The following is a 27260-nucleotide window of genomic DNA, read 5'->3' as shown; positions in this document are numbered from 1 at the left end:
CATACACGGCAAACATTCAATGGCGTTTTGGATAGACAATACAGAGACAGACAGAACAGAAAGGAGGTATGTTGTGTCAACATCAACATCCAGCTTTTTGGGTTTGGTGGGCACTGATCTTGAGTTTTGGAGAGCACTGTGGACTCAAACAATGATGGATCTGGAGCAACTGGCTATATGGCCATGTTCTAGAGCAGTTTTTCTCAACCTTCCTAATGCCGTGACCCCTTAATACAGTCCCTCATGTTGTGGTGACCCCCAACCATAATATTGTTTTCATTGCTACTTCGTAACAGTCATTTTACTACTGTGATGAATCATAATGTAAATATCTGATATGCAGGATGCATTTTCATTCACTGGACCAAACTGGGCACAAATACCCAATACACCCAAATGTGAATGCTAGTGGGGTTGGGGGAGGATTGATTTTGTAATTTGGGAGTTGTAGTTGCTGGGATTTATAGTTCACTTATAATCAAAGAGCATTCTGAACTCCACCAATGATGAAATTGAACCACACTCGGCCCACAGAACTCTCATGACCAACAAAAAATACTGGAAGGTTTTGGTGGGCATTGACCTTGAGTTTTGGAGTTGTAGTTCACCTACATCCACTCAAACAATGACGAATCTGAACCAAACTCAGCACAATCACTCAATATGCCCACCTGCAAACACTGGTGAAGTTTGGGAAAAATAGACCTTGTCATTTGGGAGTTGTTGTTGCTGGGATTTATAGTTCACCTACAATCAAAGAGCCCCTTGAACCCAACCAATGATAGAGTTGGGCCAAACTTCCCACACAGAGCCCCCATGACCAATAGAAAATACTGGAGGGATTTGGGAGGAATTGACAGTGATTTAGGGGAGATGTGGTTCACCTACCTCCAGAGAGCACTGTGTTCCAAAGACCATCAGAAATATATGTTTTCTGATGGTCTTCGGTGACCCCTCTGACACCCCCTCGCGACCCCCTCAGGGGTTCCGACCCCCAGGTTGAGAAACGCTGACATAGAGTGATGTCAATAATAACACTTTATATTCCACCCTATCTCAGGTGGGATCACAGTACACATACACGGCAAACATTCAATGGCGTTTTGGATAGACAATACAGAGACAGACAGAACAGAAAGGAGGTATGTTGTGTCAACGTCAACATCCAGCTTTTTAGGTTTGGTGGGCACTGATCTTGAGTTTTGGAGAGCACTGTGGACTCAAACAATGATGGATCTGGAGCAACTGGGTTGTTGTAGGTTTTTTCGGGATATGTGGCCATGTTCTAGAGCAGTGTTTCTCAACCTAATGCTGTGACCACTTAATACAGTCCCTCATGTGGTGGTGACCCCCAACCATAATATTGTTTTCATTGCTACTTCGTAACAGTCATTTTACTACTGTTATAAATCATAATGTAAATATCTGATATGCAGGATGCATTTTCATTCACTGGACCAAACTGGGCACAAATACCCAATACACCCAAATGTGAATGCTAGTGGGGTTGGGGGAGGATTGATTTTGTAATTTGGGAGTTGTAGTTGCTGGGATTTATAGTTCACTTCTAATCAAAGAGCATTCTGAACTCCACCAGCGATGGATTTGAACCAAACTTGGCTCCCGTGACCAATGGAAAACACTGGAAGGGTTTGATGGGCATTGACCTTGAGTTTGGGAGTTGTAGCTCAGCTATCTCCAGAGAGCACTGTGGACTCATGCAATGGTGGATCTGGACCAAACTTGGCACGAATACTCAATAGGCCCAAATGTGAACACTGGTGGAGTCTGGGGAAAATAGATCTTGACATTTGGGAGTTGTAGTTGCTGGGATTTATAGTTCATTGCAGTCAAAGAACATTCTGAACTCCACCAACGATAGAATTCTCACATGGAATCCCCATGACCATCAGAAAATACTGTGTTTTCTGATGGTCTTTGGCGACCCCTCCGACACCCTCTGACAGTCCTCGTGGACAACAAGTTAAACATGAGCCAACAATATCATGTGGCGGCAAAAAAAGCCAACGATGACAAATGCAAGATACTCCACTTTGGCAGGAAAAACGAAATGCAAAGATACAGAATGGGGGACAATGCCTGGCTCGAGAGCAGTACGTGTGGAAAAGATCTTGGAGTCCTCGTGGACAGCAGGTTAAACATGAGCCAACAATGTGATGTGGCGGCAAAAGAAGCCAATGGTGTTTTGGCCTGCATCAATAGGAGCATAGTGTCTAGATCTAGGGAAGTCATGCTCCCCATGCTCTATTCCGCTTTGGTTAGACCACACTTGGAATACTGTGTCCAATTCTGGGCACCACAATTCAAGAGAGATATTGACAAGCTGGAATGTGTCCAGAGGAGAGCGACTAAAATGATCAAGGGTCTGGAGAACAAGCCCTATGAGGAGCGGCTTAAGGAGCTGGGCATGTTTAGCCTGAAGAAGAGAAGTCTGAGAGGAAATATGATAGCCATGTATAAATATGTGAGAGGAAGCCACAGGGAGGAGGAGGGAGCAAGCTTGTTTTCTGCTTCCTTAGAGACTAGGATGCGAAACAATGGCTTCAAACTACAAGAGAGGAGATTCCATCTGAACATGAGGAAGAACTTCCTGACTGTGAGAGCCATTCAGCAGTGGAACTCTCTGCCCCGGAGTGTGGTGGAGGCTCCTTCTTTGGAAGCTTTTAAACAGGGGCTGGATGGCCATCTGTCAGGGGTATTTTTTTATTTGTCGTGTCAGAACAACCAGTCAAATTATATTACATTTCTAACAGAACAAAGCAAACAAGCAGATTACAAACTTTGTGAGTATGAGAGTTGATTAAATGTCCTTCGACCAGTATCTGGCCACTTGGGAGTGCTTCTGGTGTTGCTGCAAGAAGTGCTTCTGGTGTTGCTTGGGAGTGCTTCTGGTGTTGCTGCACATGCTCCATGGTGCATGTGGCAGGGCTCAGGGTGCATTGCAGCAGGTGGTCAGTGGTTTGCTCCTCTCCACACTCGCATGTCGAGGATTCCACTTTGTAGCCCCATTTCTGAAGGTTGGCTCTGCATCTTGTGGTGCCAGAGCGCAGTCTGTTCAGTGCCTTCCAGGTCACCCAGTCCTCTGTGTGCCCAGGAGGGAGTCTCTCATTTGGTATCAGCCATTGGTTGGGGTTCTGGGTTTGAGCCTGCCACTTTTGGACTCTCGCTTGCTGAGGTGTTCCAGTGAGTGTCTCTGTAGATCTTAGAAAACTATTTAGACATCTTAGAAATCTGTCAGGGGTGATTTGAATGCAATATTCCTGCTTCTTGGCAGAATGGGGTTGGACTGGATGGCCTATGAAGTCTCTTCCAACTCTTTGATTCTATGATTCTATAAGTTGCAGAGAGCGAATCCTCAGCGGGGATTCCGGATGGAGGAGATACCAAGGAAAAGCGTTCCTTCTTCCACCTGCATTTCCCGTAATTTCCCTCTCTCCGCTTGGCTGTTCTTTGCAGCCATCACACTGCTCTTTCCCATTGTGCCTTGAAGAGTCTCATCCGGTTCCTGAGGCTTGTATTAATCAGCAATCCACACTTTGCAGGCGGGGGCTTCATTAACCTCCTTGTTTTAAGTGCCTCCAAATGGCAAGGAAACAACAGCACGCTGTTAATGAGAAGAACCTACCTGGCGCAGGGGGAAAACCTCTGCCTTCAAATAGCATTTTGGGCCGGCTCTCCTTGCACCTACGCCATTGGGAGATGTGTTTCCGTATAGTCGAGCATCCTCATCTGCAGCGATAGCAAAATATTCCTGCCTCTGCCTGCAGCAGCGATAGCAACGCAGGAATATTTGTAATCGAGGCCCCGAAATGTGACAGGGAGCGTTGGGTCGCTGTCCAAATTAGCAGGGCTGAGTGTCACTTTGCTATTCCAAATAGAGATCTTGCTGGAAGCGAAAAAGAAGAGGGAGGGCAGCCGAAACTCATGAGAAATAGTCATAGGAAACAGGAGGTTTTGCTATTACAAACCCTGAAATTAGAGCCAAGACAACCAATGGAGCCCTTTGGGATAGAAATGCTTGGGAAGCATTGAGTACTCCTCAGTGGGTATAAAAGCTGAATGTATGAAATAGCAAGCATTCAGATTTTTGCTATAATAGCTGTGAAGGAGGCTGGAAGCCATTATCTATCTATCTATCTATCTATCTATCTATCTATCTATTATTATGAGCCCCCAGTAGAGCAGAGGGTTAAACCGCTGAGCTGCTAAACTTGCTCACCGAAAGGTCAGCCGTTCGAATCCGCGGGACGGGGTGAGCTCCCACTGTTAGCCCCAGCTCCTGCCAACCTAGCAGTTCGAAAACATGCAAATGTGAGTAGATCAATAGATACTGTTTCTGCGGGAAGGTAATGGTGCTCCGTGCAGTCATGCTGGCCACATGACCTAGGAGGAGTCTACGGACAATAATAATAATAATAATAACACTTTATTTGTACCCCGCCACCATCTCCCCTGGAGCCCCCGGTGGCGCAGTGGGTTAAAGCACTGAGCTGCTGAGCTTGTTGATCGAAAGGTCGCAGGTTCGATTCCGGGGAGCGGCGTGAGCTTCCGCTGTCAGCCCTAGCTTCTGCCAACCTAGCAGTTCGAAAACATGCAAATGTGAGTAGATCAATAGGTACCGCTCCGGCGGGAAGGTAACGGTGCTCCATGCAGTCATGCCAGCCACATGACCTTGGAGGTGTCTACGGACAACGCCGGCTCTTCGGCTTAGAAATGGAGATGGGCACCACACCACAGAGTCAGACATGACTGGACTTAATGTCAGGGGACTACCTTTACCTTTTCCTTTACCATCTCCCCAAGGGACTCGGTGCGGCTTACATGAGGCCGAGCCCGAATACAACAATACAAGCAAAACAACAACAGTACAAGCAATTAAAATAAAACATAGACAATGAAATATACAACATTATCATAGAATCATAGAATCAAAGAGTTGGAAGAGACCTCATGGGCCATCCAGACCAACCCCATTCTGCCAAGAAGCAGGAATATTGGATTCAAATCACCCCTGACAGATGGCCATCCAGCCTCTGTTTCAAAGCTTCCAAAGAAGGAGCCTCCACCACACTCCGGGGCAGAGAGTTCCACTGCTGAACGGCTCTCACAGTCAGGAAGTTCTTCCTCGTGTTCAGATGGAATCTCCTCTCTTGTAGTTTGAAGCCATTGTTCCATTGCGTCTTAGTCTCCAAGGAAGCAGAAAACAAGCTTGCTCTCTCCTCCCTGTGGCTTCCTCTCACATATTTATACATGGCTCTCATATCTCCTCTCAGCCTTCTCTTCTTCAGGCTAAACATGCCCAGCTCCTTAAGCCGCTCCTCATAGGGCATTGAGGGCTACTCAATACTATGCCTATTATTATTATTATTATTATTATTATTATTATTATTAGTTCATACATGTATATTTTGAACCTATTGAGTGAGGGTTACCCAATGCTATACCTGTTGTTGTTGTTGTTATTTCATACCTTCAGATTTGGAACCCATTGAAAGATACCACATGCTATACTTAATATTGAATCATAGAATCATAGAATGAAAGAGTTGGAAGAGACCTCATGGGCCATCCAGTCCAACCCCATTCTGCCAAGAAGCAGGAATATTGCATTCAAACCACCCCTGACAGATGGCCATCCAGCCTCTGCTTAAAAGCTTCCAAAGAAGGAGCCTCCACCACACTCCGGGGCAGAGAGTTCCACTGCTGAACGGCTCTCACAGTCAGGAAGTTCTTCCTGATGTTCAGATGGAATCTCCTCTCTTGTAGTTTGAAGCCATTGTTCCCTTGCGTCCTAGTCTCCAAGGAAGCAGAAAACAAGCTTGCTCCCTCCTCCTCCCTGTGGCTTCCTCTCACATATTTATACATGGCTATCATATCTCCTCTCAGCCTTCTCTTCTTCAGGCTAAACATGCCGAGCTCCTTAAGCCGCTCCTCATAGGGCATTGAGGGCTACTCAATACTATGCCTATTATTATTATTATTATTATTATTATTATTGTTAGTTCATACATGTATATTTTGAACCTATTGAGTGAGGGTTACCCAATGCTATACCTGTTGTTGTTGTTGTTGTTATTTCATACCTTCAGATTTGGAACCCATTGAAAGATACCACATGCTATACTTAATATTGAATCATAGAATCATAGAATGAAAGAGTTGGAAGAGACCTCATGGGCCATCCAGTCCAACCCCCTGCCAAGAAGCAGGAATATTGCATTCAAATCACCCCTGACAGATGGCCATCCAGCCTCTGTTTGAAAGCTTCCAAAGAAGGAGCCTCCACCACACTCCGGGGCAGAGAGTTCCACTGCTGAACGGCTCTCACAGTCAGGAAGTTCTTCCTCATGTTCAGATGGAATCTCCTCTCTTGAAGTTTGAAGCCATTGTTCCATTGCGTCCTAGTCTCCAAGGAAGCAGAAAATAAGCTTGCTCCCTCCTCCCTGTGGCTTCCTCTCACATATCTCCTCTCACATATCTCATATCTCCTCTCAGACTTCTCTTCTTCAGGCTAAACATGCCCAGTTCCCTAAGCCGCTCCTCATAGGGCTTGTTCTCCAGACCCTTGATCATTTTAGTCGCCCTCCTCTGGACACATTCCAGCTTGTCAATATCTCTCTTGAATGTTGTTGTTGTTGTCGTTGTTCTGGGTAGGGTATAACAGCATGGATGGCAATATTTCCCCCTCTTTCCCCCCTTCATCAAGATCCAGGATTTCATGCATTCGTATTTTAAACCCTTTGAAGGTATGGCCAATGCCATACCTGTTGTTATTCTTGTTGCTGTTGTTTGTACCTTGCTTTCCTCCCTTACTCAAGACCCAAAGTGGCAATAATGCCCAGTCTCCCCACTTGCAAGAACACTCAAAGCTAGTTATAATGTGCATTATGGCCCCAAACAGGCCGATCTTTGCAAATGGGGGTCCATAATGGATCCCTTGGCACCTGCTCTCTCCTCCTTTCTCTCTGACATTGTGCTTTAAGGTTGCCTTCGTGTTCCGTTTCCGACATCGCTGCCAGACAAACAACTTAGTGTTTCAGTGCCGCTTGTTGACATTTCCCTTGTTTTGTCTTCTTGAGGAGGGAAATAAAGCCTTTAAAAGCAAACGCAAATGAGTAGGCAGTGGCTTTTAATGTGTGTTAATGGAGTGTTTCTCTGCAGCAGGGAATGGCTTTGAGGCTGGAAGAGGGATCCTGCAGAGCCTTTCTAGCCTCTCGCACAAAGACGGGCTTCTCGAGTGACGCTTCCACTATCCGCTTTGGACAAACGGGCCGATTCGTTCAAATCAAAACAAAATCAAATGTGACAATTCCTCAGTGGCCCTTGTGTGCAGTTTTATTTTATTTATTTACTAGCCCGGGTTATTTGAGAAAGGCATTGTGTGGCAAAGGTGTTCTTTATCAGTTATCAGTTAGTGAAGGTACTGCGAATCCCATCGTGCACGGTTCATCCTCCTCCAAACAGCCCCTGGATGTAGAGTGGATTATGGTGGCTCTGTGTGCCAAGTTTGATCTTGTTCTGTCATTGGTGAGGGTCTCAGTGATCTCATGAAGTGTGTGAAAGTACTGAAGGTCCCATCATCCATGGTGAATCCCCCTTCATACCACAACAGGATGTAGAGTGGATCATGGGGGCTCTGTGTGCCAAGTTTCGTCTAGATCAGTCATTGGATGAGGAAAAGAAGCCCTTTTTATTGTTTTTAATGTCCCTGGCAAGCCTGAGCTCATTTTGTGCTTTAGCCTTACGGACTTTTCCCTACAGGTGTTGGCTATTTGTTTGAATTCTTCTTTGGTGATTTCTCCCTTTTTCCACTTCTTGTGCATGTCTCTTTTGTAGAATCAGCTAGTTTAACAGGTCTGTCTTGGGGCCTTAGCAAGCAGATGCATCTTTGCATTGCTTGCGAAAAGAGAAGACGAGTGTGCACCCAGATTCCAGTGCAATAAGTGTCAACACTTATGTAAGTCCCATTGATTGAATGGGCTTGCTCTCATTGGGTTGATGTCGGACCATGTTTCCCATCATATTGAATGTTATGTGATTGATTGTTTGAGTTTGAATGAATGTTTTTATATGTGCATGTGGTTTATTTTATTGTATTTTGTATTGTGTTTTCTTTTATGTATGTTTTATTTATTTACCAGCTTGAGGATCCGGCGCTGCCCGGCTTATTTGAGAAAGGCATTGTGTGGCAAAGGTGTTCTTTATCAGTTATCAGTTAGTGAAGGTACTGCGAATCCCATCGTGCACGGTTCATCCTCCTCCAAACAGCCCCTGGATGTAGAGTGGGTTATGGTGGCTCTGTGTGCCAAGTTTGATCTTGCTCTGTCATTGGTGAGGGTCTCAGTGATCTCATGAAGTGTGTGAAAGTACTGCAGGTTCCATCATCCATGGTGAATCATCCTTCATACCACAACAGGATGTAGAGTGGATCATGGGGGCTCTGTGTGCCAAGTTTCGTCTAGATCTGTCATCGGATGAGGGTCGCAGTGGTCTCAGAAAGTGAGTTAAGGTACTGCAAGTCCCATCATCCGTAGGCCGTCCTCCCTAAACTGCACCAGGATGTAGAAAGGTGTATAAAAGGAAGTGGTGTTGGGGAAAAGTCAGTAGTGTCTTTCTTTGCCGCAGAGATACAAGCAATATATCCATTTCAAAGCAAAGACGACTTGTGAGTGGTTATTTAATATTGCTATATAGATCCTACAGTCTTACAGACTGTTGCAACCCAGAAGCAGGAAACGAGACCATTAGATAACCATCCACCACACTTGACTGTGGGAAAGAACAATCCCTTTTTATTGATGAAAAATGGTTACAAAATAGAAGGAAATGCAAAGTCAAAAAGCCACAGTAAAATTCAGCAATCAAGAATATCCATGAACTAGATCAAAATCCCAAAAGCCACACTGTAAAAACCTGGAACCTGTTAGCAATTCACTAACCGTACTTGGATTACTAGAAGCCTCTTGGGATGTAGGCCACGAGAAATGGAAAATCTGCCAAGGTGATGCCTCAGTCTAAACGATGCCTGATCTAACGAGACAACCCGTCGAGAGGCACTTAAAACTGAAGAAACTGTTTCGTGATACGCCTCCAGGCTTTGAAGCCTGTGTTTCCCTTTCCTTTAATCTGCTTGACCTTCGCAGACTCTGTGATTCACTCCTGTTTTTCCAAATCTGTCTTTTTCTATCCTCATTAAGAAAGCCAGGTGTTAACTCCTCTGGAGAGCTATCACCGCTTGGCTCTGCAACATTCTCATCAGAATGTGTAGTTTCACTTTCCAAGCCACTGACCTCAGTATCAACATTTTCCTTACCATCAGGGAAAAATACATGTTCAGTAGCATCAGGAAATACAATCAGAGAATCAGGTTCAGGTTCACACGCAGGCTGAACCCCAACACTGACAAACACATTTAACACATACACGTAAACCCTTCCAGTATTTTCTGTTGGTCGTGGGAGTTCCGTGTGCCAAGATTGGTCCAATTCCATTGTTGGTAGAATTCAGAATGCTCTTTGATTGTAGGCGAACTATAAATCCCAGCAACTACAACTCCCAAATGACAAGGGTGGAGGTGGAAAGTGGAGAAACGCTGCATTAGGAAATACTCCGTTTCTGAGACTGATATAGTCAGATGCATCACTAAGCAAAAATTTAAATCCAGGTTAAAAGGAAATTGTGGGGAACGAAGAAAGGAAGGAAGAAATCCTCTTGCTAAGGTCGCTCATTTAAAAATTTGGAAAATGAGAGGTGCATGGAAATTGCATCGCTATAAACGAAGGTGTGATCATCTTGATCAGTCATTGATCAGTTAGGTCTTGATCAGTCATTGTATGAGGGTAGCAGTGGTTTCAGTAAGTGAGTGAAGGTACTGCAAGTCCCATCATCTAAAGTCCATCCTCCTTCAAACTGCAGCAGGATGTAGAGTGGGTCATGGGGGCTCTGTGTGCCAAGTTTGGTCTTGATCATTCATTGGATGAGGGTGGCAGCGGTTTCAGTAAGTGAGTGAAGGTACTGCAAGTCCCATCATCTAAAGTCCATCCTCCTTCAAACTGCAGCAGGATGTAGAGTGGGTCATGGGGGCTCTGTGTGCCAAGTTTGGTCTTGATCAGTCATTGTATGAGGGTGGCAGTGGTTTCAGTAAGTGAGTGAAGGTACTGCAAGTCCCATCATCTAAAGTCCATCCTCCTTCAAACTGCAGCAGGATGTAGAGTGGGTCATGGGGGCTCTGTGTGCTAAGTTTGGTCTTGATCAGTCATTGCATGAGGGTCGCAGTGGTTTCAGGAAGTGAGTGAAGGTACTGCAAGTCCCATCATCCATGATCCACCCTGCTCCAAGCTGAAACAGGATGTAGATAGGGTCATGGGGGCTCTGTGTGCCAAGTTTGGTCTTGATCAGTCATTGGATGAGGGTGGCAGCGGTTTCAGTAAGTGAGTGAAGGTACTGCAAGTCCCATCATCCAAAGTCCATCCTCCTTCAAACTGCAGCAGGATGTAGAGTGGGTCATGGGGGCTCTGTGTGCCAAGTTTGGTCTTGATCAGTCATTGGATGAGGGTGGCAGCGGTTTCAGTAAGTGAGTGATGGTACTGCAAGTCCCATCATCCATGATCCACCCTCCTCCAAGCTGAAACAGATGTAGATAGGGTCATGGGGGCTCTGTGTGCAAAGTTTGGTCTTGATCAGTCATTGGTTCAGGGTCGCAGTGGTTTTAGTAAGTGAGTGAAGGTATTGCAAGTCCCATCATCCATGGTCCACCCTCCTCCAAATAACAGTAGAGTCATGGGGGCTCTGTGTGCCAATTTGGTCTTGATTGGTCATTGGATGAGGGTCGCAGTGGTTTCAGTAAGTGAGTAAAGATACTGCAAGTCCCATCATCCATGGTCCATCCCCCTTAGAACTGCATCGGGATGTAGAGTGGGCCATGAGTACTCTCAGCTTTGCTTTCAACAAGGACCGACTTGCGCATCTGTCTGAAAGGCACCAAGCTTTCCAAGCCAATTTATGGGCTAGGTTCTTGTGGGTTTTTTCGGGCTATAGAGCCATGTTCTAGAGGCATTTCTCCTGACGTTTCGCCTGCATCTATGGCAAGCATCCTCAGAGGTTGTGAGGTCTGTTGGAAGTAGGAAAAATGGGTTTATATATCTGTGGAATGGCTGGGGTGGGGCAAGGAGCTCTTCCCTGCTGCAGTTAGGTGTGAATGTTTAGCTGATCACCTTCATTAGCATTTGAAGGCCTGCCTGAGCCTGGGAAAATCTGTTGCTGGGAGGTGTTAATCTGTGCCTGGTTTTTTTATGGGCTGTTTACATTCGCCCTGAAAGCCTGGGGCTGCCTTGTTTTCAATCACGGCAATTTAAATCAGTGGCCCCAAACCTGATTTAAATCAACAAGAGGGGGGGAACAGTCTTATTTAAATAATCTAAATAATTGATTTAAATCAATTTGTAACTCTCATTTCCAGAACAAGCACGTAAACTAATTGCTTCGCTGCTAAAAAGGAGACCAAAGGAATGTTCGTATTGTAGATTTCATGCACCGCCCTTCCGCTTCCCCAGCAGCAGAAATGTGATATATGGATACTGTCAAATTAATGCAGTTTGTCACCCCTTTAACTCCTGTGGTCCAATGATACGGAATCCTGGGAGCTGTACCTTGGCAAGGTATGCGGCCTTCCCTGCCAAAGAGTGCAAACTACAACTCCCAGGACCAGGGCCGTAGCCAGAAAAAAAATTCGGGAGGGGTTGAATTTTTTTGGGGGGGGTTTGAAAATTTCACGGGGGGGGGGTTGAAACCTGCCTCCTAGCTCACGCTGAAGCAAAGAGCACAGCAAGGGGCAGAGCAGCCTTCCATAGCCTGCAGCTCCACCCCTGTCAACCACCTCCACCAAGTCTGGCCTCCTTAATGAGAGCATTCAACATCCCCCCCCCCCCCCAACTTGGTTGCTTCACTACTGTTCTGTCGCACGCTGGGCCTGTAAATAATTGTCTTTAGAACAGGATGTGCAACCTTTGCCCAGCGGGAAGCCAGGGGGCCTAAAGAGAAGTTCTCAGAGGTTTCCACCACAAACAGTCTTTAGATGGCTTGAGAAGTACAACAAAGTCCTTTATGAATGAACCATCAAACAGAAACTTCTCTTGTCTTCAGTAAAGTTAAGCAAATGATTCCAAGCTTTTAGGCAACTGGTGAATTCCTAATCTTGCCCACGAAGGACAGGCAACTGTCTTCAATAACTTCTTCTTTAAAGGAAAATCCCCGTTGTAACTTCTCCCAGGCTGACTGTCATCTAACCCTTACTGATGTGGGCTCCGCTACCGGGTTGAACTGCGTCTTGAACACCGAGTGGACCTACCAGCAAGGCAGTAGATGTTCTCCAGCTGGAGTTCTTTGGTCTTTAGGGCTGTTTTCCTGGAAATTCTTTGGAGACTCTTAAGACCTTTCTCCCCCGGAAGGTCTTAAGGGTTGAAGCTTTTGTACAGGGGAAGCTTGCACACATCCTATACATAAGCTTACCTTGCTGAGACTAACTAAAAATGGCTCCCTTCCCTTCCCAATTGCCCTGAGCAAGGGGCAGGACCAAAACTTAACAATGATGGACAGGTGACTTGCCCTATGACTGCAACCAAAGAAGCCACCTATCTGCAGAGTCCCTGAAACCTAGGACTGCAACCAAACATTTAATACAAAGCAAATAAAGTTGGAGCTCCTGGTACAGCTGTACCAGAACAACTATATCGGCTATTGATGCAAGGAATGACAGTGTGAATAAATTGCTAATATTTGCTTGAGATAGTGCTTTCAGTTCTGGAGGGACTCTTGATTTTTTGCATCTCATAGACTTAGCAGCATGCGGATTGGGTTAACCAGTTAAAATTCATGAGTAAACCAGGTTTTTTTAAAAAAATCTGAAACATTTCGGGGGGGGGGGGGTTGAACCCCTAACCCCCCCCCCCCCCTTGCTACGGGCCTGCCCAGGACTGTGTAGCATTCAGCCAATTGTGTTTGGAATTTTTCCTCCAAGATACACATACGAGGGGTATTTATGAAAGCTTTCCCCTAACACAGTTCCTGTGAATGGAGAGCAATGACACTTGACCCAGATCTGAGTCCCTCTTTCCATCGCTGCCACCAAAGGACACATTCCTGTCTTTGGAAGCAACTATAAACACCTCGCTCATAGAAGTTGACAGGTTGCTCCAAAAGCTACGCTGTGACTTCGGAAATCAGAGTCTTGTCACCTGAGAAATCTGAAAAATGCTTTCCCTTCAAAACCCAATTGTTGGAAAGAGTTGGAAATCCGATGGTGCGAGGTTGGGTGACTTTGTCAACAGATTGCTCACACTGGGTGAAAGCTGGGTCAATCACTCTGATCCTGAGACTGAAGTCCAGTCGATGCAATGGAAGCCACTGGATCATACCTCTTCCATGAGTTGTGAACAGGTGCATTGCCTTGCAGAAGGTGGACAACTTTGAGGAGCATGCCACGTTGTCTCTTGGTTTGGTTGGCCTCCCACAATTTCCACAGCAGTGAAACCTAGTCTGCCTCAATGATCATGGTCCCCTTTGCTAGAAAATCCATCCATACTACTCAGTGCTGGTCCCAAAATCCTGTGAGCATAACCTTGCCAGCCAAGAGTTGGCACGTGTCTTCTTTGGAGGTGGTGAGTCAGGATGCGTCCATTGCATCGACTGGACTTCAGTCTCAGGATCAGTGTGATTGACCCAGCTTTCACCCAGTGTGCTGGTACGGCTGTACCAGGAGCTCCAACTTTATTTTCTTTCTCTTATCTGTTTTGCAGTCATAGGGCAGGCCTCCTGTCCATCATAATTAAGCTTTGGTTCCGCCCCTTGTTCTGGGCTCTGGGAGGGAAAGGAGCCATTTTTTGGGCAGTCTCACACAAAGTAGCTAAGCTATAGGACGTAGACCAGCTTGTCCCGTAGAAAAGCTTCCTTTCTCAATAACCGTCCAGGGAAAAGGTAACCATCCAGGGAAAAAGAACCATCCAGGGAAAAAGTAACATCTGGGGATACAGAAGCAGAAATTCCAGGAGAAAGGTCACAAAAGTTCTGGCTGAGAGCTCACAGCCTCTCAGCCTCACAGCATCAGAGGGAAAACAGCCCTGAAGTTTCTAAGAATTCTCGAAGGGAGAACAGCATTACAGATCCACGGAACTCCATCTGAAATATCTACAAGCCTTGGCTGGTAGGTCTACTCGATATCTACATGCATTTGGAATCGGTAGTAGGACCCATACCGATGAGGCATAGATAGAAAGCAGCCTGGGAGAGGTTAAAAAGGGTTTTTCCTACAGAGAAAGTTCAGTTAACAAAAGTCAGGTACCAGCCCATTGAGGACTAGACGAAGAAAGCCTTGAAGTATTGTTTGAACCATTGGAGATTTGTTGTTTGTTCCATAATAAAGACTTTGTTGCATCATCAAAGACTCTAAAGACCACCACTTCAGAAAAATCCCTGAGAACCTCTCTTTGAGGCCCCCTGGCTTCCCACTGGGCTTAAAGTATATGTCCTATAGAAAAGTACAGCTGTTACAGGCCAGCGTGCGACAGAACATCCAGTGTGAGCAGTCTGTTGACAAAGTCCTTCTGGTTTCCCTGGCACACCATTGTCAATAGAGCCTGAGAGCATTCAATTTGTTCCTGCTTCTGGAAAGGTGTGAGCAGCCAGGGGATCAGCGAGCGGATACCTTATGCATGCGAAGATGGTCTTGGGCGATTTTTTCCATGGACCTCACATTCATCTTGACATTTTGGGCTAGGTGGCCAATGGTTATGCGTCGATTTTCCAAAATGGTGACCTCCACTTTCTGGATGGTGTGTTCATCAAGAGCAGAGTGGGGTCACCCTGGAATTTATTTATTTATTTATTTATTTATTGACTTTGCTTCTATACCGCTGTATCTCAAGCCCGAAGGCGACTCACAGCGGTTCACAAACAGTAAAAACAGTCGTCCATTGTTCCATTCCTATGTTCCATTACCAGATGGCACTAAATTACTCAAACGCCTGCGCAAACATCCAGGCCTTCACTTTTTTGCGGAATACCATTAGAGATGGTGCTAGTCTAATGTCCGTAGGAAGGGCGTTCCACAGCCGAGGAGCCACCACCGAGAAGGCCCTATCTCTCGTCCCCGCCAGCCAAGCTTGAGAAGCAGGCGGGATCGAGAGCAGGGTCTCCCCGGAAGATCTCAAAGTCCTGGTGGGTTCATAGGCAGAGATGCGATCGGATAGGTAGCTTGGGCCGGAACCGTTTAGGACTTTAAAGGCCAACGCCAGCACTTTGAATTCAGCCTGGTAGCAGATCGGTAGCCAGTGGAGTTGGCGCAACAGGGGGGTTGTATGCTCCCTGCGCTCCGCTCCTGTTAAAATCATGGCTGCCGAGAGTTGGACTAGTCGGAGCTTCCGAGCTGTCTTCAAAGGCAACCCCACGTAGAGAGCGTTGCAGTAGTCTAAACGGGATGTAACCAGAGCGTGGACTACCGTGGCCAAGTCAGACTTCCCAAGGTACGGGTGCAGCTGGCGCACAAGCTTTAGCTGTGCAAATGCTCCCCTGGTCACCGCCGAAACCTGGGGTTCCAGGCTCAGCGATGAGTCCAAGATCACACCCAAGCTGCGAACCTGCGTCTTCAGGGGGAGTGTGACCCCATCCAACACAGGCTGTAACCCTATACCCTGTTCGGCCTTGCGACTGACCAGGAGGACCTCTGTCTTGTCTGGATTCAATCTCAATTTGTTCGCCCTCATCCAGACCGTCACAGCGGCCAAGCACCGGTTCAGGACCTGGACAGCCTCCTTAGTAGCAGGTGGAAAGGAGTGACAGAGTTGGACATCATCCACGTACAGATGACACCGTACCCCGAAACTCCGGATGATCTCCCCCAGCGGCTTCATGTAGATGTTAAACAACATAGGAGACAGTATTGAGCCCTGAGGAACTCCACAAGACAATGGTTGTGGGGTTGAACAGGTGTCCCCCAACAACACCTTCTGAGATCGACCCTCCAGGAATGACCGGAGCCACTGCAGAACAGTCCCTCCAAGACCCATCCCTGCGAGGCGTCCCAGAAGGATACCGTGGTCGACGGTATCGAAGGCCGCTGAGAGGTCCAGCAGCACCAACAGGGACACACTCCCCCTGTCGAGCTGTTTGCACCGAAGTCCGACCACATTGGAATGGACGATGTTGGTCTTGACTCCATCATCTGATGGGGAATCCTCACCATCAACCTCTTCCATCTCATCAAACGTCTCCTTTGGTGTGTGGCCTTTCAAGTCAAGGAACTTTAGGACTGCTCTGTCTTCCACTGGGTCCATTCTCAAACCTCGCTTCACTACGGCAGCTGTAACATCAAGACCGCTATACGTTCTGGATTGTAAATTGGCACGTAACCTAAAGAGCAGTGTTTCTCAACCTTCTTAATGCCGCGACCCCTTGATACAGTTCCTCATGTTGTGGTGACCCCCAACCATAACATTATTTTCATTGCTACTTCATAACTGTAATTTTGCTATGAATTGTAATGTAAATATCTGATATGCCAGATGTAGTTTCATTCACTGGACCCAATTTGGCACAAATACCTGATATGCCCAAATTTGAATACTGGTGGGGTGGGGCGGGGGTTGATTTTTGTCATTTGGGAGCTGTAGTTGCTGGAATTTATAGTTCACCTACAATCAAAGAGCATTCTGGACTCCACCAGCAATGGAATTGAACCAAACTTGCCACAAAGAACTCCCATGACTAACAGAAAATACTTGATCTGGTAGGCAATGACCTTGAATTTGGGAGTTGTAGTTCTCCTACATGCAGGGAGTACTGTGGACTCGAACAATGATGGATTTGGACCAAACTTGGCACGAATACTCCGTCCTGACCCCGAGGTTGAGAAACACTGCCCTAAAGGCTTTAACCCTTAAAACAGAATGAAAATGAATAATTAAAACCACTGGAAGCACTAAAACCCATTTAAAATACACAATTGTAATTATTTCCCCCTTTCAAATAAATGCATTTGTCAATCTGTTCGGAGCAGTGGGTGAAAATGCAAATTGGGCGCGGGAAAAGGGAGAGCCGTGCAATAAGCCTAATTATTTATGCAGGCATTTTAATCAAACAGTGAACCGTGCAAAAAGCAAACTTCGGTGCCAATTGGCAAATACCTTTGCATCAGGCATGGCTATAATGCAGCAGTTCAAGCCCAGCCAAACCAATGCAACCTTGGAAGGCTCATTCATACATTGGTGTCCATGCATCTGGGCCTACATCTCTAGATGTAGGTGAACTACAACTCCAAAACTCAAGGTCAATGCCCACCAAACCCTTCTAGTGTTTTCTGTTGGCCATGGGAGTCCTGTGTGCCAAGTTTGGACCAATTCCATCGTTGGTGGAGTTCAGAATGCTCTTTGATTGTAGGTGAACTATAAATCCCAGCAGCTACAACTCCCGAATGACAAAATCATAATTTTTTGAGTGATGGTCACTCCTTGTGTTGTGAGATATTTGTTGCCAAATTTGGTGTGATTTTGTTCATTGGTTCTTTTGTTTTTAAGGTACTCATTATGCAGAGAGCGTTTATAATGCTAGAACATTAAGATCGTCTGGGGAGGCCCTGCTCTCGGTCCCGCCTGCATCACAGGCGCGTTTGGCGGGGACGAGAGACAGGGCCTTCTCAGTGGTGGCCCCTCGGCTATGGAATGCCTTACCAGCAGACATCAGACAGGCACCTTCGTTGCTGGCGTTTCGGAGAAAGGTCAAGACTTGGCTTTATGAACAAGCGTTTGGTTAAACAGTGCAACCGAACATAGGAAGACGGTAAATGGAACATAGGAATGGCACAAGGATTATGAGAACGGATCTGATTTCACTGAGGCGATGTTTGATTTGTTAATTGTTGTTGACTGATGCTATTGATTTTGTTGTTGTATTTGTTGTGTTTTAATTGCACTGACATTGTTGTGATAACCTGTACCATGTAAACCGCATTGAGTCGCCTGTCTGGGCTGAAAAATGCGGTATACAAATAAAGCAAATAAATAAATAAATAAATATAAATATTATATACTACCTTGGGGACCCGGCGCTGCCCGGGTTATTAGAGAAAGTGGGTAATGGCGGTTCTGTATGCCAAGTTTGGTCTTAATTGGTCATTGCATGATGGTTGCATTGTTTTCAGGAAGTGAGTGAAGGTACTTGAAGTCCCATCATCCAAGGTCCACCCTCCTCCAAACAGCAGCAGGATATAGAGTGGGCCATGGGGGCTCTGTGTGCCAAGTTTGGTCTTTATCAGTCATTGGATGAGGGTTGCAGTGGTTTCAGTAAGTGAGTGAAGGTTCTGCAAGTCCCATCATCCAAAGTCCATCCTCCTTCAAACTGCAGCAGGATGTAGAGTGGGTCATGGGGGCTCTGTGTGCTAAGTTTGGTCTTGATCAGTCATTGGATTAGGGTCGCGGTGGTTTCAGTAAGTGAGTGAAGGTACTGCAAGTCCCATCATCCATGATCCACCCTCCTCCAAGCTGAAACAGGATGTAGATAGGGTCATGGGGGCTCTGTGTGCCAAGTTTGGTTTTGATCAGTCATTGGATGAGGGTCGCAGTGGTTTCAGGAAGTGAGTGAAGGTACTGCAAGTCCCATCATCCATGATCCACCCTGCTCCAAGCTGAAACAGGATGTAGATAGGGTCATGGGGGCTCTGTGTGCCAAGTTTGGTCTTGATCAGTCATTGCATGAGGGTCGCAGTGGTTTCAGGAAGTGAGTGAAGGTACTGTAAGTCCCATCATCCATGATCCACCCTGCTCCAAGCTGAAACAGATGTAGATAGGGTCATGGGGGCTCTGTGTGCCAAGTTTGGTCTTGATCAGTCATTGGTTCAGGGTCGCAGTGGTTTCAGTAAGTGAGTGAAGGTACTGCAAGTCCCATCATCCAAAGTCCATCCTCCTTCAAACTGCAGCAGGATGTAGACTGGGTCAATTGGGCTCTGTGTGCCAAGTTTGGTCTTGATTGGTCATTAGATGAGGGTTGCAGTAGTTTTGGGGAGTGGAGGTACTTGAAGTCCCATCATCCATGGTCCACCCTCCTCCAAATAGCAGCAGGATATAGAGTGGGTCATGGGGGCTCTGTGTGCCAATTTGGTCTTGATTGGTCATTGGATGAGGGTCGCAGTGGTTTCAGTAAGTGAGTGAAGGTACTGCAAGTCCCATCATCCATGGTCCATCCCCCTTAGAACAGCATCAGGATGTAGAGTGGGCCATGAGTACAGACCAGTTTGGGCCTGGTCTGTGATTTGTAGGGGCTACAATGTTCTGTGGGAAGTGAATCGGGTGAAGGTACTGTAAATCCCATCATTAGTGGCCCATCCTGCCGTGATCCGCACCAGGTTTTAAAGTGGGCCATTGGGCCTCTGTGTGCCAAGTTTGGTCCTGATCCGTCCTTGGTGTGGGCCACATTGCTCTAAGGTAGTGAGTTCAAGTACTGCGAGTCCCATCATCTATGGTCCATCCTTGCTCACACTGCACCAGGATGTTGAGTGGGTCTTGCGCGTGGGGTTGGTTGGTCTGTGTGCCAGGTTTGGTCTTGTTCTGTCATTGTTGGGGACCACAAAGTGTTTTGGACTTCAACCATTCCTGACAGCTTCAGGCCCGTTTCCTATTCCCTCTGCTACCTCGGAATGTCGAGGGTGGCCAATCAGAAACCATATGCAAATCGTACCACAGTGGCAGCCAATCAGAATCTTGGAACTGATTATATATATGTTGTGTGTCTACGACATTGAATGTTTGTCCTGTATATGTGCAAACATTCTGTGGGGTGAGAAGGGTGTAATATAAATACTGTAAATGAATAAATAGCAGATCAATACACGATAACGCTATGTAGGCCTTCGACAAGGTCCCCCATGACCTTCTGGCAAGGAAATTAGTCCAATGTGGGCTAGGCAAAACTACGGTGAGGTGGATCTGTAATTGGTTAAGTGGACGAACACAGAGAGTGCTCACTAATGCTTCCTCTTCATCTTGGAAAGAAGTGACGAGTGGAGTGCCGCAGGGTTCCGTCCTGGGCCCGGTCCTGTTCAACATCTTTATTAATGACTTAGATGAAGGGTTAGAAGGCAGAATCATCAAGTTTGCAGACGACACCAAATTGGGAGGGATAGCCAATACTCCAGAGGACAGGAGCAGAATTCAAAACGATCTTGACAGATTAGAGAGATGGGCCAAAACTAACAAAATGAAGTTCAACAGGGACAAATGCAAGATACTCCACTTTGGCAGAAAAAATGAAATGCAAAGATACAGAATGGGGGACAATGCCTGGCTCGAGAGCAGTACGTGTGAAAAAGATCTTGGTGTCCTCGTGGACAACAAGTTAAACATGAGCCAACAATGTGATGTGGCGGCAAAAAAAGCCAATGGGATTTTGGCCTGCATCAATAGGAGCCTAGTGTCTAGATCTAAGGAAGTCATGCTCCCCATGCTCTATTCTGCTTTGGTTAGACCACATCTGGAATATTGTGTCCAGTTCTGGGCACCACAATTCAAGAGAGAGATTGACAAGCTGGAATGTGTCCAGAGGAGGGCGACTAAAATGATCAAGGGTCTGGAGAACAAGCCCTATGAGGAGCGGCTTAGGGAACTGGGCATGTTTAGCCTGAAGAAGAGAAGGCTGAGAGGAGACATGATAGCCATGTATAAATATGTGAGAGGAAGCCACAGGGAGGAGGGAGCAAGCTTGTTTTCTGCTTCCTTGGAGACTATGACGCGGAACAATGGCTTCAAACTACAAGAGAGGAGATTCCATCTGAACATGAGGAAGAACTTCCTGACTGTGAGAGCCGTTCAGCAGTGGAACTCTCTGCCCCGGAGTGTGGTGGAGGCTCCTTCTTTGGAAGCTTTGAAACAGAGGCTGGATGGCCACCTGTCAGGGGTGATTTGAATGCAATATTCCTGCTTCTTGGCAGAATGGGGTTGGACTGGATGGCCCAGGAGGTCTCTTCCAACTCTTTGATTCTATGATTCTAGTAATTACTGTATTTACGAATTTAGTACCAAAACATTGCAATGTATTGAAACAGCTGTGGTTCACCCACCTCTCCTGGTGCATCTCTACCAACTCCATCTTCTCTTGATGTTCTTTGCAGATCTCTTGCATTTCTAACCCGGTCCCGAGGAGCGATGGAGGGCAACGGGAGAGAAGGAGGCTTCTTCTGAATCAGCTCCCGGGCCTTCCTTTTTGAGGCATGGTTGCACGGTGAGTCTGGAAATACCTGTTGGGGTTCAGCCTGAGTTTGAACTTGAACCTGATTCTCTGTGTGTTCCTCCTGATGCTAATGAAAATATATTTACTGATGCTAATGGAAATGTACCTCTTGATGCCAATGCTCCTGAAATTAGTGAGGAAGAAACTTCTGTAGATTTGGAAAATGCCAATGCTCCTGAAATTAGTGAGGAAGAAACTTCTGTAGATTTGGAATATGAAAGTACCAGTGTTCATGAGAATGTTTCAGAGGGAAGCCATGACCTTTCACTCCCTTCTGCACCTGGTAACTTTAATGAGAACAGAAGGGGCCAGATTTGGCAAGACAGAAGTAAATCACTCAGCTTGCGTCGGTCTTCCCGATTAAGAGAAATACAAACAATGGCTTCAAAGCAGAGGGGCAGTTCACGGAACCAATTCCTCGGCTTTAAGTGCCTTCCGCCGGGCTGACTTTCTCAGTTCAGGCATCGTTTCAGATTAATGAAGACCTTGGCAGTTCTCCCGGTTTCCCTGGCCATGGTCTTGAAAGATTTCTAGGATATCAAGCGGATTGCTAACAGGTTCCAGTATTTTACAGTGTGGTTTTTGGTTTTGTTTTGTTCATTTAAATTCATGTTTGCTGATTTTGCTGTGGCTTTTGACTTGCATTTTTCCTTTATTCTGTAACCATTTTTCTTCAATAAAAAAGGATTGTTTTTCACAGTCAAGTGTGGTGGATAGTTATCTTAGGGCCTTGTTCCCTGCTCTGGATTGCAACAATACCTTGCATGCATTTCACATCTGCGCTGCATTTTCCCATTCATTTGCCTCCTTGTTGTAGTGAGATTGCTACTCTATGTTAAAATTTTGATGTATAGTTCTATGTTTACATATGGAAGATAGGGAAGAATAGGCACAGACAGGGTAGCAACAGCAGAGATAGGATTCATTTGCATATGTGAAGCCGATTGGTCATATGCAGATTAGCGTAGGCCCAGGATTTGAAAAGGCTGCTAGGCCGAAATGACAGTTGGGGAGAGCAGAGCTGAACATTCCAAAGGGGTGGAGCCAAGGTTCTGAAAGAGGCAGTTAGAGTTGAGGGAGTTTGAAAATGACAGTTAGGAATCTGTGTGTGAAGAGGAGAGTTGGTTTTTGAGTGCCTGATAGAAATAAGCAGTTATGTAGATGTGTTAAAGACTTCTAATATAGAGAAGCAGTTAGTTAAATAGAGCTCGAGTTTTAAGGAACATAAAGAAGGCTATTTTGTTTAGGATAGGGGTTTTGAGATGAGTGTAAAGTCTGTGGTATGTGTGTAAAATGCCATGTGCTGTTTTCCTGAATGTAATGGAAAAAAATTAATACAAAGCTCTGACTGTAAGCCGTGGAAAACAGGCAGAAATAGCAAGTCTATGTGTATTAAGATATGTAAATGATAATAATTTTGACTTAATGACAAAATTAACTGATTGATTGAATAAGGTAGATAGGCATGTACACGTCAAAAATATTGGTACCTGATTTTATCTGCCATGTTTTGCTTTTCTGTTATGTACCATAATCAAAATAAACAGTTTTAACAAAAATAAAGAACAAAATAAAAAATACCAAAAAAGAGCAAAAAACAAAACAAAACAGTAGAACTCTAAAAAGAAAAAGAAAAAGAAAAAGAAAATGACAGGAATCTGTGTGTGAAGAGGAGAGTTGGTTTTTGAGTGCCTGATAGAAATAAGGAGTTATGAAGATGTGTTAAAGACTTCTGATATATTTATTTATTATTTATTTATTTACTTTGCTTATAAACCGCTGTTCTCAGCCCAAGAGCATTCATATAGAGAAGCAGTTAGTTAAATAGAGTTTGAGTTTTAAGGAACATAAAGAAGGCTAGTGTTGCCTTAGTTCAGAATATAATTCAGCCAAGAGTGTGTAAAGCAAGTAACATGTTTGTGAATATGAAACATTGATAGTTTATTCACAAAAGTTAACCAAGTAAATGATACTGACTGTAAGCCTCGAGATTGCAACAGAACACAAATGTAACCACAAGCTTTGGAGCCAGAAGTTATAAATGAACTGTGTTACTTTGTTATACACAAGAGTGTTTCATTGCCTGTGATATAAAGTAAAATGGTTTAACAGCACACAGAAAGTCCCCGTCAATATAAAAGAAACTGAATCAGTATAAGACAGCATAGAAGTTTTTAAAAGAGGAAATAGTCTCTCTCCCTCGCCTCACTTGTCCTTCCAGGAAACAGCAGAACGGATCCTAATAAGGACTCTGCTTGTTGGAACCCCCTTTTTGTTATTAGTTAGAAATCTTTATCTCATTTATGCAAACAAATATGAGAACAGTAAGCCCACCAACAAAACACAAGTTTGCATCTCAACCACTTCATCACATTAGGCAGGGAAGTGTGTGTATTTTAATGAAACTGATGTTTTCCCTACCTCCTATCACACTGTTTAATGTCTCTCAGTTTCCTTTCAGTATTTTTCACACTGCAATTTGGCCCCGCCCACCACCCCTCTCCCTACTCATTGGTGAAAACTGGCAGCGATGCTCGCTCTCCCTCCTTCCTTGCCTCCCTCTCTCTTGGCTGCCCCACAGAGAAGGATGTGGACCTTGGAAAACTAAAACTCCCAGAACTACATAGTATGGAGCTATAGTATTTAAAGTGAGCTCCATGAGCATTCATTCCGTAGTGTAAATCCATAGTGTTGTTGTTGTTGTTGTTGTTGTTTTTGTGTCTTGTCTCCAGGCTGTGTAGTCCTGGGAGTCATAGTTTCCCAAAGTCCATACCCTTTGCTTGGTGCATTTACAGTATGGAATGAATGCCCTTGTACCCTACTTGAAATGCCATGGCTCCATGTGATGGAGTCCTCCCGGGAGTTATAGTTTCCCAAGGTCCATATCCTTCTCTGGGTGCATCTACGCTGTGGAATGAATGCAGTTGGATCTTATTTTAAATGCCATGTGACCTTGAGATGGTCTTGGGAATTGCAGTTTCCCAAGGTCCATGAATATTCTCTGGATGCACCCACATTGTGAATTGAAGGCAGCTAGACCTTAGTTTAAATACCATAGCTCCATACTATGCTGTCCTGGGAGTTACAGTTTTCCAAGGTCTACACCCTTCTCTGTGAGGCAGCGAAAAGGGAGGAAGTTAGTGCCTCATCGCTTAGTACAACTGAGTATCACGGATACATTTAACAGTGTGATGAAGGTAAGGAAATCATCTGTTCCATTTCAAAACCGAATATGACTGAGCTCTACTCTACCAAACACTTCCCTGCTTCATTGTGATGACGTCCTTAGTCTCTTTTAACAGATGGAATATAAATACTACTGTTTTGTTTGTCGTGTCAGGGCAACCAGTCAATTATATTACATTTCTAACAGAACAAAGCAAACAGACAGATAAAATACAACATTTGTGAGTTTGGTAGTTGATTAAATGTCCTTTGACCAGTATCTGGCCACTTGGAGTGCTTCTGGTGTTGCCGCAAGAAGGTCCTCCCTTGTGCATGTGGCTCAGGTTGCATTGCAGCAGGTAGTCAGTGGTTTGCTCTTCTCCACACTCGCATGCCGTGGACTCCATTTTGTGGCCCCATTTCTTGAGGTTGGCTCTGCACCTCGTGGTGCCAGAGCGCAGTCTGTTCAGTGCCTTCCAAGTCACCCAGTCTTCTGTGTGCCCAGGGGGGAGTCTCTCATTTGGTTCTGGGTTTGAGCCTGCCACTTTTGGACTCTCGCTTGCTGAGGTGTTCCAGCGAGTGTCTCTGTAGATCTTAGAAAACTATGTCTGGATTTAAGTCGTTGGCGTGCTGGCTGATACCCAAAAGGGATGAGCCGGAGATATGTCTGCCTTGGTCCTTTCACTATTGGCTGCTACTTCCCGGCGGATGTCAGATGGTGCAATACCGGCTAAGCAGTGTAATTTCTCCAGTGGTGTAGAGTGTTGACATCCCATGATAATGCGGCATGTCTCATTAAGAGCCACATCTACTGTTTTAGTGTGGTGAGATGTGTTCCACACTGGGCATGCATACTCAGCAGCAGAGTAGCATAGCGCAAGGGCAGATGTCTTCACTGTGTCTGGTTGTGATCCCCAGGTTGTGCCAGTCAGCTTTCGTATGATGTTGTTTCTAGCGCCCACTTTTTGTTTGATGTTCAGGCAGTGCTTCTTGTAGGTCAGAGCACGGTCCAAAGTGACTCCCAGGTATTTGGGTGCGCTGCAATGCTCCAGTGGGATTCCTTCCCAGGTAATAATCCTCAGAGTTCGGGATGCTTGTCTGTTCTTGAGGTGAAAGGCACATGTCTGTGTTTTAGATGGATTAGGGATCAGTTGGTTTTCCCTCTAATAGGCAGTAAGAGCACCTAGAGCTTTGGAGAGCTTCTGTTCAACCATCTCAAAGCTCCCTGCTTGAGCAGTAATGGCATGATCATCAGCATAGATGAAGCTCAGACTCTGTCCCTTCTGGCAGTGGCTGGTCATTTGTGTAGATGTTGAACATGGATGGGGCGAGCACGCTCCCCTGAGGCAGGCCGTTCTTCTGTTTCCGCCATCTGCTTCTCTGGCCCTCGAACTCAACAAAAAAGCTCCTGTTTTGTAGCAGTTTTCCTATGAGGCGGGTGAGGTGGTCGTCCTTTGTGATACTATACATTTTTCTCAGGAGGAGGAGGCGGTGGTTCACAGTATCATAGGCTGCTGACAGGTCTATGAAGACAGCTCCTATGATCTGCTGCCTTTCAAAGCCATCTTCTATGTGCTGAGTCAGGTTCAGCACTTGCGATGTGCAGCTTTTGCCTTTCCTGAAGCCAGCTTGCTGTGGAATCAGACAGGGGTCTATTTTTCCCATAATTCTAAGAGATGGAATATAAATACTACTATTACTAATAGTTACTGCTTGGAGTATTTCCATTTTAATCACTTTGAATTCCCATAGATATTGCTTCCTTTCTTGGGCAGCTGTTGACATCAATAGGACCCTTTGAAGTATTTTGTGTTTGGTATGAATGGTGCAATAATGGTGCAATAACGGACACCATGATTGTGCCCCTAGAAGAGCTTTGTGCCCTAAATGTGTCGTTCCCAAACAGTAGTCCTCCGGATGTTTTGTAGGCTGCATTGGCTGAAGCTTTTGGGAAATGAAGTCCAAAACGTTTGGCAAACCAACGTTTGGCACCTACTAAACACAGCTACTCCTAAGCCCAACCTTCCTCTTACTTACTTAGGCGATCCCTCGTTTTCCAAGGAGATTGTCTTCCAGTGTTCTTGTGGGTCCGTATGTGGCTGTGGAGCCCTATTCTAGCTCTGCATCTTCTTCCACAGTGAGGGCATTGTTTTCCAGGTGGAAGGCGGTCTCGGTCAGGGTTGGCTTGACGCGCCTTCCTCTTGGCATGCTTCTCCCTTTCGCCCTCCATTCGTGCCTCTTCAAATTCTGCAGCACTGCTGGTCACAGCTGGCCTCCAGCTGGAGCTGTCAAGGGCCGGGGCTTCCCAGTTCTCAGTGTCTATGGCAGAGTTTTTAAGGTTGGCTTTGAGCCCATCTTTCAATCTCTTTTCCTGCCCAACACCATTCTGTTTTCCATTCTTGAGTTCGGAATAGAGCAACTGCTTTGGGAGTCGGTGGTCGGGCATCCGGACAAGGTGGCTGGTCCAGCGGAGTTGATGGTGGAGGACCATCGCTTCAGTGCTGGTGGTCTTTGCTTCTTCCAGCACGCTGACGTTTCTCTGCCTTTCTTCCCAAGAGATTTGCAGGATTTTCCGGAGTCAGCGCTGATGGAATCGTTCCAGGAGTTGCATGTGACGTCTGTAGACTGTCCACGTCTCACAGGCGTATTGCAGGGTTGGGAGGACAATAGCTCTATAAACAAGCCCCTTGGTATCCCTACGGATGTCTCAGTCCTCAAACACTCTGTGCTTCATTCGGAAAAATGCTGCGCTCGCAGAGCTCAGGCGGTGTTGTATTTCAGTGTCGATGTTGACTTGGGTGGAGAAT

General features: G+C 45.8%; 1 protein-coding gene across 1 annotated transcript in view; it reads left to right on the top strand.

Moving 5' to 3' along the window:
- The window catches only part of NEXMIF (neurite extension and migration factor), a 332310-nt gene that overhangs the window by 116072 nt on the left and 188978 nt on the right, over positions 1-27260 (top strand). The window contains exon 2 of the mRNA XM_067471681.1: positions 21170-21279. The gene's annotated coding sequence lies outside the window, so the exon portion shown is untranslated. The remainder of the gene's footprint in view (positions 1-21169; positions 21280-27260) is intronic.

The sequence above is a fragment of the Anolis sagrei genome, chromosome 10, assembly GCF_037176765.1.
Source record: "Anolis sagrei isolate rAnoSag1 chromosome 10, rAnoSag1.mat, whole genome shotgun sequence".
Taxonomy (NCBI): domain Eukaryota; kingdom Metazoa; phylum Chordata; class Lepidosauria; order Squamata; family Dactyloidae; genus Anolis; species Anolis sagrei.
Note: the sequence above shows the minus strand (reverse complement) of the source record. Positions and strands in the feature narration are given on the sequence as shown.